General features: G+C 39.7%; 1 protein-coding gene across 1 annotated transcript in view; it reads left to right on the plus strand.

Annotated features, from left to right (window-relative positions):
* The window catches only part of MAP7 (microtubule associated protein 7), a 205856-nt gene that overhangs the window by 147624 nt on the left and 44879 nt on the right, over positions 1-13353 (plus strand). The window lies entirely within an intron of this gene.

Genomic DNA, 13353 nt, shown 5'->3' on the forward strand with positions numbered 1-13353 from the left:
TGTCATCTAAAATCTGGTATCTAATTAAGCTGTATCTTAAAGGACATAAGGATAGTTTCTGAAGAATCTTTAGTAATTATGAAAAACATCAAAGGTCACACCTGACCAACTACCTGTAAACTGTTTGGCAGAAGCTCTGATGACAGGGGAATATTTGAAAGAAAAAAAGGCTGTTACCTACTAGGAGGTCTTTAGTATGTGCTTAATTCAAAGGCAGTAAACATTTTGTGATATCACCTGCTTCTGGGCTTTCTCACTTTAGAGCTTTTCAGGTTACAAAAAAAAAAGGCAAATATTCCACAAATTCAAGCAAAGCAAAGTTTACTGGATTGGCCAGTAAAATTGGTAATTCACTATTGGATGTTGGTTGAAATTAATGTTGAAATCATTAAAGTTTTTTATTTTTTCAATCCACATTTATTAAAGTTACAGAGAGGAAATAAAGGTCTGCTTGTTTTGGTTTTGGTGGCACAGCATGTTTGTACTGTTTTGCAAATGGGAAGGGCCTATTAATAACCTCTGCGGGTTAAAACTCTGAGTCATGCTTAATGCCTTTATTGTGGGATTATGTCATATGACCTGCTCTTTCCATATTATCCTTCAATTCATTACATAAAATCAGGCATAATTTTTAATGTATGGGACTGTTCTGTCAGGTGGGTGGGCACATACTCCCTGAAAGTCGTGATTTGTCCCCGTAACAACTTTGTACCTGAAAAAATCTCCTCAGCCACTCCAGTCCCACTGCCGTTATTCCGGCCAGGCCTTCAAATTCCTCTCTCTTGACTTCTACATCTCTTTTTCCTTCTGTCTTCTAAACTCTGTTTTCTCTTAGAGGGGAAAAAAAAAAATCATTTGTTCTCATGGGTTTAACTCCCACTCTTTTTCATTTATGAGTTCCTTATTTCCAGCTATTCACTAGGCAGTGGATACTCCGCTACTATCTGAAACTCAGCTCTTTCTGATTCTCTCCTCTCTCGTTCTTTCTTGTTCCGCCTTCCTCTCCTCCTTCTTCTTTTTCCCCTCCTCTGCCTCCAGACCTCCTTCTCTTGGTAGTTGCTGTGTCCTAGTCAATTGCACCAGTATTTTTTTGGCCCCAAGAAATGAATCCTTCTAGCCATTTTTTGATACTTCTGCTGCGAGGACACTGACTTCCTTCTGACTACTGGTCTTAGCTATTACATCTTTTGCACAAAACAACTTTCTCTCTTCCTTGTGGACTCAGCACTGTACCTTGAATAGTCTCCACCCTGGCCACCTGTTGCTACCAGTGGTTTACCTGGACTCATACTGGTTCCCTAGCTGGGGCTTCAGCCATCTCTATCCCAGTTTGTAGGTGGAAATGGACACTCTCTGTCCTCAAATCCATTTAGTGACAAAGTCAGTCTAGCTCAGATACATACTTTTATTTATTTTTTCCTTATTTTTAAAAATTATGTTAAATATATATATATATATATAAGAAAATTTTTGCCATTTCAACATTTTCACAGGTATGATTCAGTGGCATAATTACATTAATCATGTGGTACCACCATCACAGTGTCCATTCCTAATTTTTCCATCATCTTTAACAGAAGCTCAGCCATCCTCATAGGCCAGGCTTTTAATTAATTAATTTCTTAATCATGGATTTTATTATAAATGGAGATGAACACAGTGAGTATATTTTAATTCTGTTAAAATATTATCACATTATCAGGTAATCCCGACCCTTATTATAGATCAGTTTAACAAGTCTTAAATTCTTGTTTGTAGCCATTTTCTCAGATGAAAAAGAATAGACAGGTAATCTATACAATAGTCGTGCTTTAAATCTAGTTGCTTTGTATGCTATCAAATAATAGTCCTACAATTTGTTGGCAAAAAAAAAAAAAAAAAAACCTTAAAGACTGCTTAGCAGATATCAGCCTCCTAGTTTTGGGGATATACCAAATTTCCCTTTTTGAAAATGATACAGATTAAGTTTGAAGTGTTGATTAAGTATAATACTTGCTGATTTAATCTTTTTGTGAGAATACATTTCTTAGATGAATAGACTTAAGTCCCAACTTGGGACTTACTTAGGTTGTGTAAATCATGAAATAATATCAAAGAATGGTATGATTGACTGACATGGCTCATCAAGAAAAATTTGAGCTGATAAAATCTATTATTTAAATTAGTCATATTGAGCTTTGTAGCTAAATTAAAAGCTATACAAAAAATATATCATAATATAATATCTTATGAAGAATAATCTACTGTAAAGATTTTAGCCTTAAAAATTTGTTCAGTATCAATTACATTTTTCAAAAAGTTTTTCTCTGAATAATTTTACCAGACTTCTTTGTTCCTAGTAATAACTTTCTTACTTTGCCTTTTTTTTTTTTTTTTTTTTTTTGCCTTTTTGCCTTCTCATTGTGAAGAGGTCTGGTAGCATAGTGCCAAAGGCATTTGACTGATAACCAGAAGGCTGGCAGTTCAAACCCACCAGCCACTCCTTGGAAGGAAGATTGGGCAATCTACTTCCATAGTGGTACTGCCTCGGAAACCCAAGGAGGGGTCAGTATGAGTTAAATCGACTCGACAGCAGTGAGAGAGAAAATCTCAGTGTGTGTTGTGAACTCAGGGAAAACAGTATTAATAAGAATATGATCAAGAAAATGATCACTTCACCTGATTGAGAATGCTCATGTCAAAAATACTGACAAAGTAGGATTACTTGATAAACAATAATGCTGTGCCAGACTGTCTCCCTGATTTCCCACTTCACATTATTTGGTACAGGCAGTCATCGTTTCTAACCATGATTTTTCTCTTTCAATACTGTTCACACAAAAAAATGTGGGAAACACTTTTTCTAATCCAAGTTTCTAATGGCTAAAGCTGATTTTTTTCATGGTTAATCTTGAGATCTGGGTCTCCCAGAGTTGTCACTTAATGAATATAGTGTGCACAGAGCTCATAAGGCTGTCAAACAAATTATAAGTAGCAGAGATATCTGAATACATGTTAGTGGGAGGATTGTGGACATTAGCACATACCAAAGCAGCTGTATCATGAGTCAGGCCAGGAAGAATAAATGCTTGTTGCCCATGGATTAGGTAACTCAGAAGCTGAAGCCTTAACATAAAATGAATCATTGTAACTAACCAGGCATTTTTTATTTTCCCCAAATGTACTTTGCCTATAAGCCTAAAGTTACAAAAGTGTTAAAACCTAAAGAATAGTAAAGGGTCTTGTGAACTGGGTGAGGGCTGGGAGTGATAGTGGAAGATCAGAATCTTCTCATTTGGGTGACCTGTTCATTCCGATGTAGAACAGCCATGGGGAGGTGTTCCAAATGGTACCTTTTAGCATAATGGCTCATTGTTCAGACAGGTCCAGAGTTTGAATTCCAGCTCCACCACTTATTGTTGTGAGACACCGGGCAGTTTACTTCACTCCTCTGTGTCTCAGAATCTCATCATAAAATAAGTTTAATAGCAGTGTCTACCTCATAGAGTGGCTGGAGAATAATACCTGTAAATCACTTGGTGTCAGCACATGTAAGAGGTGAGTACATCTTGACATTGTGATGATATGATAAAGATGATGGTACCAGGCCACATGATTCCACAGATACTGACTTAAATACCTGGGACAAAACCCAAAAACCAAACCCATTGTCATCAAGCAATTCTGACTTATAGCAACCCTATAGGACAGAAAGCTGTCCCATAGAGTTTCTAAGGCTCTAATCTTTATAGAACTTGACTGCCACATCTTTCTCCTGTGGAATGGCTGTTAGGTTTGAACTGCCAACTTTGTGGCTATAAGCTAAACACTTAAACATTACACCACCAGGGCTCTTTTTTTTTTTTTACCAGGAACTACTAATAAAAAAGGAGCTCTGGTAGCATAGTGGCTAAAGCACTTGACTGCTATCCAGAAGGCTGGCGGTTCAAACCCACCAGCCACTCCTCGGAAGGAAGGTTGGGCAATCCTACTTCCGTAGTGATACTGCCTCGGAAACCCAAAGAAGGGTTGCTATGAGTCAGGGCCGACTTGACGGCACATAACAACAACAACAACAACTACAACAACTAATAAAAAACGAAACTTCCTGCCATCAAGTCAATTCCAACTGATACTGACCCCCTTTGGGTTTCCAAGGTGGTAAATCTTTATGGAAGTAGATTGCCCAGTCTTCCTTCTGCACAGTGGCCAGTCGATTTGAACTGCCTACCCTCTGGTTAGCGGTCACATGCTATGCCACCAGAGGTCCTTTAGCTGGGACTAACCAAAAAAAAAAAAACCCGAACTCACTGTCGTCAAGTCATTTCCAATGCATAGTGACCCCTCCTTGGGTTTCTGAAGCAGTATCTCTATGGAGGTAGGTTGCCCAGTCTTCCTTACGAGGAATGGCTGGTGGGTTTGAACCTGGTTGGCAGTCAAATGCCTTATAGGCACTATGCCATCAGAGCTCCCTTACCTGGGACTAGAGAAACCTAATTATTCTGAGCTTAGGGATAGCAAAGAAAAGAGGGGTGATTGTACTTCCTGATCTAACAGGGAGGAGCTTGTGAAGACTCCTCAACATTCCATGAGGAGTGGATTAGCAACAAAGAATTTCCAAAGACATGCACTGTTCTGTATTCTTTAACACAACACCATTTCCTTTAGCACAGGTTAAACACTGTTTTAAGCCTAGCCACGAAGATAAGTCCTAGGACAGTATTGCTTTCTTATTTCAAAAGCCATTTGGCCCATGTATAAGGAATGGACTGGAATTTAATCCTTGGTCTACCACGTGTGTAAACTGCTTAAGCCATTAGTTTACCATTGAGTATGGTGAAGAAAGCAAGTAGGATGGCCCTTAGGGAAAGAGGAGACATAGCATCCTGGGTATCCTACAACATCACACTTCTTACCAAGCTGTTCTTTAATTCAAGTGAAGGTTGAATGGAAGGACGATTTGTATAATAAGAAGGCTTTGAATTAATGCTAAGGTTCATAGGTAAGTCACTTTCCTTTGAAGTCATTTAATCCTTTCACTCTTTAGTTCATTCATTCATGCATCACACTTATTTTTGCCACCTGCTAAACTGTTGTTGGGTGCTGAGTTAATTTTTGAGTCATAGCAAGTCTGTATGACAGAGCCTAACTGCCCTCATAGGGTTTTCTAGGCTGTAATCTTTATGGGAGGAGCTCTGGTAGCGTAGTGCCTAAGGCACTTGACTGCTAACCAGAAGGCTGGTGGTTCAAACCCACCAGTCACTCCTTGGAAGGAAGGTTGGGCTATCTACTTCCATAGTGATACAGCCTTGGAAATCCAAGGAGGCGTCACTATGGGTCAGGTCTGACTCAATGGCAAATAACCACAACAACAATCTTTATGGGAGCAGATTGTTAGCTCTTTCTCCCACAGAGCTAATGGTTGGGTTTGAACCACCAATTTTTTGGTTAGCAATCAAGCTTTTAACTGTTGAGCCACCAAGACTCTGTTCTGCTAAACTAGACATTGTGAATATGGGGAACAATTCACAAACCTGTAAAACCAGAGAAGTTACAAATCTGGAGTATCACTACTCTTGTGGGAACCTGAGTTTAGCTGTTGGAGCAACCTTGCTATGGGCATCAGGGAATGTTCCTCAAGATGAAGGGACATTTGACCTATGACTTGAAAGATAATAGAAGTTTGCCAGGTGAGAAGAAGGTATTTCAGTCAGGGAAATGTGTAAAGGTGTTTTGAAAGTATGGCCAGTCTAAGGAATCGAACAGAATAACATGGGGAACTAACAGATTTTGAAGCAGGACCATGACATGAGACTTGGTTTTTGGGAAATATGTTTCTGATGAAAGTGTTCAGAATAAGCTAAAAGGAGAGATACACTGGACATCAGAAAACATGAGAAAGGGATGAGGTCTTAAGCTAATATAAATTAGAAGACACTGGGTTTGAGAGATAGTTCTGATGTAAAATGATAGAGCCAGTTATATTGATCTGTTGAGTTAGGGTGGGGTGTCCACGATTAATGAGTGAGAAGTTGAGGATAACTCTGAGATGCCTGATGGCTGGTTGTTGTTGTTGTTGTTAGGTTCCGTGGAGTTAGTTCTGACTCTTAGTGACTTTATGTACAACAGAATGAAACACTGCCAAGCCCTACTCCATCCTCACAGTTGTTGCTATGTTTGAGCTCATTGTTGCAGCCACTGTGTCATTTCATGTCATTGAAGGTCTTCCTCCTTTTCACTGACTCTTTAGTTTACCAAGCAAGATGTCCCTTTCAAGGGACTTGTCCCTCCTGATACCATGTCCAAAGTACATGAGACAGAGTCTCACCATCCTTGCTTCTAAGGAACGTTTTGGCTGTACTTTACCCAAGACAGATTTGTTTGTTCTTCTGGCAGTCCATGGTGTATTCAGTATTCTTCACCAATACCATAATTCAAATACATCAATTCTTGTTTGCTCTTTCTTATTCACTATCCTGCTTTCACATGCATATGAGGAGATTGAGAATACCTACCTTGGCTTTGGTCAGGCACATCCTAGTCTTCAAAGAGACATCTTTGCTGTTCAACCCTTTACAGAGGTCTTTGGCCTCAGATTTGCCCAGGGCAGCACATCATTTGATTTCTTGACTGCTGCTTCCACGGGCATTGATTGTGGATTCAAGTAAAAGGAAATCTTTGACAACTTCAGTCTTTTCTCAGTTTTCATGATGTTGTTTGTTGGTCCAATTGAGTGGATTTTTTTTCCTTTATGTTGAAGTGTAATACATACTGAAGGCCGTAGTCTTTGGTCTACATCAGTAAGTGCTTCAGGTCTTCTTCACTTTCAGTAAGCAAAGTTGTGTTACATATTGCAGCTTGTTAACGATTCTTCCTCCAATCTTGATGCCACATTGTTCTTTATATAGTCCAACTTCTTGGATTATTTGCTCAGCCTACAGACCGAATAAGTATGGTATGATTTTAAACCACACAGTTTCCTCTTGTTCTGTTCGAATGGCTGCCTCTTGGTCTTTGGATAGGTTCCACATGAGCCCATTCTTTATTGTTCTGCTTTCTTTGACACTTTATGTGGTGTTTCTTTTGAACAGTGTAGCTAGGTGGTGCAAACAGTTAAGCACTCAGCTGCTAACCAGAAGTTTGGTGGTTTGAGTCTACCTAGATGTGCCTAAGAAAAGACAGGCCTGGTGATCCACTTCCAAAGAGTCAGCTACTGAAGACCCGATAGTGTACAATTCTGCTCTGACACACATGAGTTGGAGTTGACCAGACAGCACCTGATTTTTTTTTCATTATGTACATTGGAGTCCCGTGGTGGTGTACATGGTAACGCACTGGGCTACTAACCAAGATGTTCACGGTTCAGGGAGAGCCCACCCAGAGGGACCTCAGGAGAGGGACCTAGCGACCTACTTCTAGAGACCTGCTCTGCTCTGACATGCAGGAGGTCAGGATTGACTCGACAGGAACTGCCATGTACTGTGTTCATGACACTGTGCTGAGGGCTTTGTATATAATTATGAGTTCTTATAACAAACCTGTGGCAATTTAATGATGCAAGGGCACAGAGATTGTTACTTGCTCGATGGCATGTTGCTGGTAACGAGCAGGACTGGAGGTGGACTCAAGGTTCTGTGCGGCCACAGCTTGTTCTCCATTCACTACAAGGCCCTCCTTTCATTTTAAATTCCTCTTAGTACGAGAGTCACTGTGTTTCTAAATTGAGTCCAAATTGAAAGTGTATTTCTCTTTTACGTGGCACTGACATATTGTTACTGTGCCATTAAATGCAGTCCTGGTGACAGCAGCTCAGAGATGGGATTGTTTAATGTCCAGCATTTCCGGGACTACAGTGTGTACTCATTTCATTTTATATTATGATCTGAGAGTCCAGGGTTAAATCATAATTTCAGAAAAGTAAAGGCTTAAATTATAAATTATAATCCTATTTTGACATGCTACTTTTTACAGAGCTACCTCTATATAAAATTGAGTTATTGTCAGTGATTTAAATACTAAATGTGTTGGTGATTTCTTGTGTTAAAAATTCCCATTTCTTAATGGGAAAATATAAAATCTTGGCATTATCTGTCTCCCATAGACAATATTTTACATAACTAAGACCTTAGAATAAATCAACTTTCAATTCTTATTAAAATATTGAGATATTTTATGTGTGGTCCTTCAGTATAAAAGATTGCATGATCTGTGCTTACTAACAATCCAAGCATTCACCAAGCATACTCTATAACAACACGAAGGTGTTGCTTGCTGTTTCAACATTGTTTGTCTAGTTTCTGTATGACTGTTTAGAGAAGACAATTGTTTAAAGAAGGCATTGGGATAGGATTTTCTGGTAGAAGATGAATGTAGAATCCAATACAAGTTTGAAGTAGTTTCTTCCATCAGTAGATTATTTGGAGATAGAACTGATTATTATTGTAATAATATGTAGCCTATTGTGATTTATAGTCCAGCCTTAAGAAATACCTTTAAGTTTTCTGAACGGAAAATGATGACAATGATGAAAATGATGAAGACGATGACAGAAATGACAATGATAGCTAATATTTCTTGAATGTTTACTAAGTAGCTACGTTAGGTACAATTTTTCTTTTAATCCTCCCAATGAATCTATTGCGGAAGGTGCTATTTTTATCCATAGTTCACCCTTATGGAGCTGACACACACTGAGGTTAAGTAACTTGCCCAAGACTACCTGGTTATGGGTAGTAGTTACTAATGAATCCGGAAGTGATTGTTAAGACCCTGAGATATGTCAAATTGTGAAAGGCACTATGGAGAAGGCAAAAGAAAAAAGAAAAAGAACCTTTGCTACATAGAAATAAAAATACAGGAAATGCTAAAGTTTGTAGTGAACTCCCTGGGTCATGCAAACAGTTAGTGTGTTCACCTGCTAACTGAAAGGTTGGCAGTTCAAGTCTACTCAGAGGAAAGGCCTGGCACTCCACTTCTGAAAAATTGGTCATTGGAGACCCTCTGGAGCACAGTTCTACTCTCACATACAGAGAGCTGCCCTGAGTCAGGGTCCACTCCAGGGTGACTGGTTGAAGTTTGTATCAGAAGCCATTGTAAGAACAGCTGTGAGCCCTAAAAAGACAAAGCTTCTACCTTAAGGGTAGTGTCTCTCCAAGCATTATTAGTCAACCACTTGCCTCAGTCACCTTGAGGTTTATCAAAAATACAGATTACTGGGTGTGGTAGTTAATGTTCATCAGCTTGGCTGGGCCATGGATGTAGTTATTGCCCATGATGAGACTGTGATCATTTCCATGGTGTGGGATGTGCTGTGAGCAGCTAAGTAAGCTGCCTTTGGCGTGTGGCCTGCTTCCAGCATATAAGAAGTGTTAAGAAAGGTTTCTAGCTCCTTGGCATATTGTGGATCCTACATTTGGCCAACTGTTCATCTCGAGTTTCTGGATTTGAACCAGTGGCCTGACACATTATCTACCAATCGTGGGGTTGTTCCTGGACTTGAAGCAGGCCTGATGTACTTACTGCCTGCTGATCTTGGCATTGTATCATTTTACCTATCAAGTTTGGGTTCATCACCTTCAGCAGCAGCATGACTCAGAAGGAAGCCTCCAGCTACACTGGACCAGGAACTAGAGGAAGAGCTAAAGCCCAAGTCAAGGGGACTTCACCCAGCCCCTAAAGCCAGAACTCTGAATTTGGACTTCTAGCCTCCTAAACTATAAGAGAATAAATTTGTATTTGTTAAAACTATCCATGTGTGGTATTTCTGTTACAGCAGAACTAGAGAACTTAGACACTGGGCCCCCTGCTAGAATTAGCTAATCAGAATGTGAAAGTTGCAGCCCAAGAGTCTGCGTTTTAACAGCCAACCCCCTCCATCTCCAAAGGTGATTTATTTTTGTTGTTGCTTTGTGCCCGTCAAGTCGGACCCAACTCATAGCTGCCCCTTCTTGGGTTTCTGAGGCAGTATCACTACGGAAGTAGATTGCCCCATCTTCCGAGGAGTGGCTGGTGGGTTTGAACCACCAGCCTTCTGGTTAGCAGTCAAGTGCCTTAGCCACTATGCTAGCAGAGCTCCCCAAAGGTGATTTAGAGACACATAATAGGAATTATGCTACTGCCTGAAAGGGTGGATGCATTTTGATCAAAAGCTATGGCAACTTTCCCAAAAGAAAGCAATGGGAACAAAGCTATGGTTAGTTTGGGAGGTGCAGTGAGGAAACCAATCTAATTAGAATGAAGAGTTTGCATTAAAGCCAAGTAAGGACATTAAGGTCAAATTTAAGTAGGATTTTAGAAATCAGGGGATTTATATTTAATGAGGAAATATTCACATTCTTGAGTAAGAAAATAGCTTGATGAAAAACATTTTTTTAAGGAAAATTAGTCTAGAACTGACTTAACTCCTACTTTACCTAGGCTTACAAATTTATCTTACCAGTTTTTTATTTCTTAATATTTTATAAATATCTTTATTTCTCATTTTATCTTCCAGATTTATTATAGGAAAGGAATACATTGTGTTCATAAATAGTCCCAAAGAATCTAAATTTTCCTTAAAATGGGGTATAAAAGCCAAAAACTAAATAGTTTGAACACTAAAAGTTAAGAAATGCATTTATCATACCACTTATTTCTAGGTCTTGCATACAAATTAGGTTTTTGTGGGTTTTTTTCATGCTTTGGACACTCATACGCTGTTACTAAAAAAAAAAACACCAAATTCACTGCTGTGGAGTTGGATCCAACTTATAGAGACCCCTCCTTGGGTTTCTGAGGCAGTATCACTACGGAAGTAGACGGCCCAACCTTCCTTCCGAGGAGTGGCTGGTGGGTTTGAACCGCCAGCCTTTCGGTTAGCAGTCAGCATTCCACAGGATGTGGAAATTAACAAACAGTATTACTCCTCGGAAGGAAGATGGGGCAATCTACTTCCATAGTGATACTGCCTCGGAAACCCAAGGAGGGGTCGCTACGAGTTGGGTCTGACTCGATGGCACACAACAACAACAACAACAACAGCAACAACATCATTAATATCACATGCAAGTAAAATCTTACTGAACGTAATTCAAAAATGGCTGCAGCAGTATATTAACAGCTTCCAGAAATGCAAGCTGGATTCAGAAGAGGATGTGGAATGAGGGATATCATTGCTGGTGTCAGATGGATCTTAGCTGAAAGCAAAGAACACCAGAAAGATGTTTACTTGTGTTTTATTGACTACACAAAAGCATTTGATTGTGTGGCTTATAACAAATTATAGACAACATTGAGAAGAATGGGAATTCCAGAACGCTTAATTGTGCTCATGATAAACCTGTACATAGATCAGGAGGCTGTTGTTTGAACAGAACAAGGGGATACAGCATGGTTCAAAATCAAGAAGGCAGTGCATCAAGGTTGTATCCTTTCACCATATTTATTCACCTTGCATGCTGAGCAAATAATCCAAGAAGCTGGATTACATGAAAAACATGGCACCAGAATTGGAGGAAGACCCACTAACAACCTGCGATATGCAGATGACACAACTCTGCTTGCTGAAAGAGAGGCTGACTTGAAGTACTTACTGATGAAGATTAAAGACTACAGTCTGCAGTATGGATTACACCTCAATATAAAGAAAACAAAACTCCTCACAACTGGTCCAATAAACACCTTCATGATAAATGGAGAAAAGATTGAAGTTGTCAAGGACTTCATATTACTTGCTTCTACAGTCAACACCAGTGGAAGCAGTAATCAAGACATCAGATGACAAAGTGCATTGGGCAAATCTGCAAAAGATCTCTTTCAAATGATGAAGTGCAAAGATGTCTCCTTGAAGACTAAGGTGTGCCTAAACCAAGCCATGGTATTTTCAGTGGCCTCTTATGCATGTGAGAGCGGGACAATGAATAAGGAAGAGCAAAGAAGAGTTGATGCTTTTGAGTTATGGTGCTGGAGAAGAATGGTACGAGTACCATGGTCTGTTAAAAGGACTAACAAATCTGTCCTGGGAGAAATGCAGCTGGAATGCTCCTTGGAAGCGAGAATGGCCAGACTTCATCTCACCTACTTTAGTCATGTTGTCAGAAGGAACCATTCCCTGGAGAAGGATATCATGTGTGGTAAAGTGGAGGGTCAACCAAAAAGGGGGAGGCCCTCAGCAAGATTGATTGGCACAGTGGCTGCAGCGATGGGCTCAGGTATAGCAAGGATTGTGAGGCTGGCACAGGACCGAGCAGTGTTCCGTTCTGCTGTGCACAAGGTTGCTGAGTCGGATACGACTCGACAGCACCTAACAACAACAGCGACATATACACACACACACACACACATGTGTATATGTATACACACACACATACATATAACCAAAAAAAACCCTCACTGCCATCAAGTTGAATCCGACTCATAGTGATTCCTCCTTGGGTTTCTGAGGTGGTATCTCTACGGAAGTAGATTCCCCAGTGTTCCTTCCAATGAGTGGTGGGTTTGAACTGCCAGCCTTCTGGTTAGCAGTTAAATGCCTTAGGCACTATGCCACCAGGGATATATATATATATAAAGAAGTAATGACAGACGGTCCATCATTGAATAGTATTTTTTGAAGTGTGTAGTTTTCTTCAGCTTGTCATGTTTTGAAGTCCTCTTACCTGGATTATAAGCTCCTCAAAAACAGGTCGGCTGCTTATTTGGCCCCTCACATTGCTTAGCTGAGACAGCATTCCATAATTAATTAATACTGGTTATCTTTTAATGCTCATAGAGAATCAGTACTACATTTAAAGAAATGTGGTCACAGACTTTTGATCTTGATGATATCACATTTTTTAAAACTTTTTCATTTGAAATAAAGTCAGATTTACAGAAGAGTTACAAAGAGGGTTCCTGAGTACTCTTCATTCAACTTTCCCTAATGTTAACATCTTACAAACCAACCAGTTGCCATTGAGTTGATTCATGGTGACCTTCTGTATTAAGAGTAGAACTGTGCTCGCTGGGTTTCATGTTTTTTAAAAAAAAAAGTGAGCTAGATCCAAGATAAACCCAAAAGGAGAGACAATACTATTGCTTTTAAGGGTGTTATCAGTATCAGAACTGAGTGCAAGGGAGGCGGTTTCTGTCTTATTCTGTAGTAACAGTAACCACACAAGTAGATCGAAGAGGTACCTGAAGGGAATTTAGCACATCTTCTTTGACTTTATTGTTAGCATATTAAATTATGCTAAAAATTAACTCTAGTATTCCATCCCCCCAAAAAAAAAAATCTAAGGAAAGCCAAAGGCCATACTTGGTTAATACATTGTTCTGGTTTCCTAGTGCCACTCTGACAAGAATATACCACAAATGGGGTGGCTTGAACAAACAGGAGTTTATTCTTTTATAGTTCAG

Source organism: Orycteropus afer, unplaced genomic scaffold (genome assembly GCF_000298275.1).
Source record: "Orycteropus afer afer isolate SDZICR_OR568_19922 unplaced genomic scaffold, OryAfe1.0 scaffold00155, whole genome shotgun sequence".
NCBI classification, from domain to species: Eukaryota; Metazoa; Chordata; class Mammalia; order Tubulidentata; family Orycteropodidae; genus Orycteropus; species Orycteropus afer.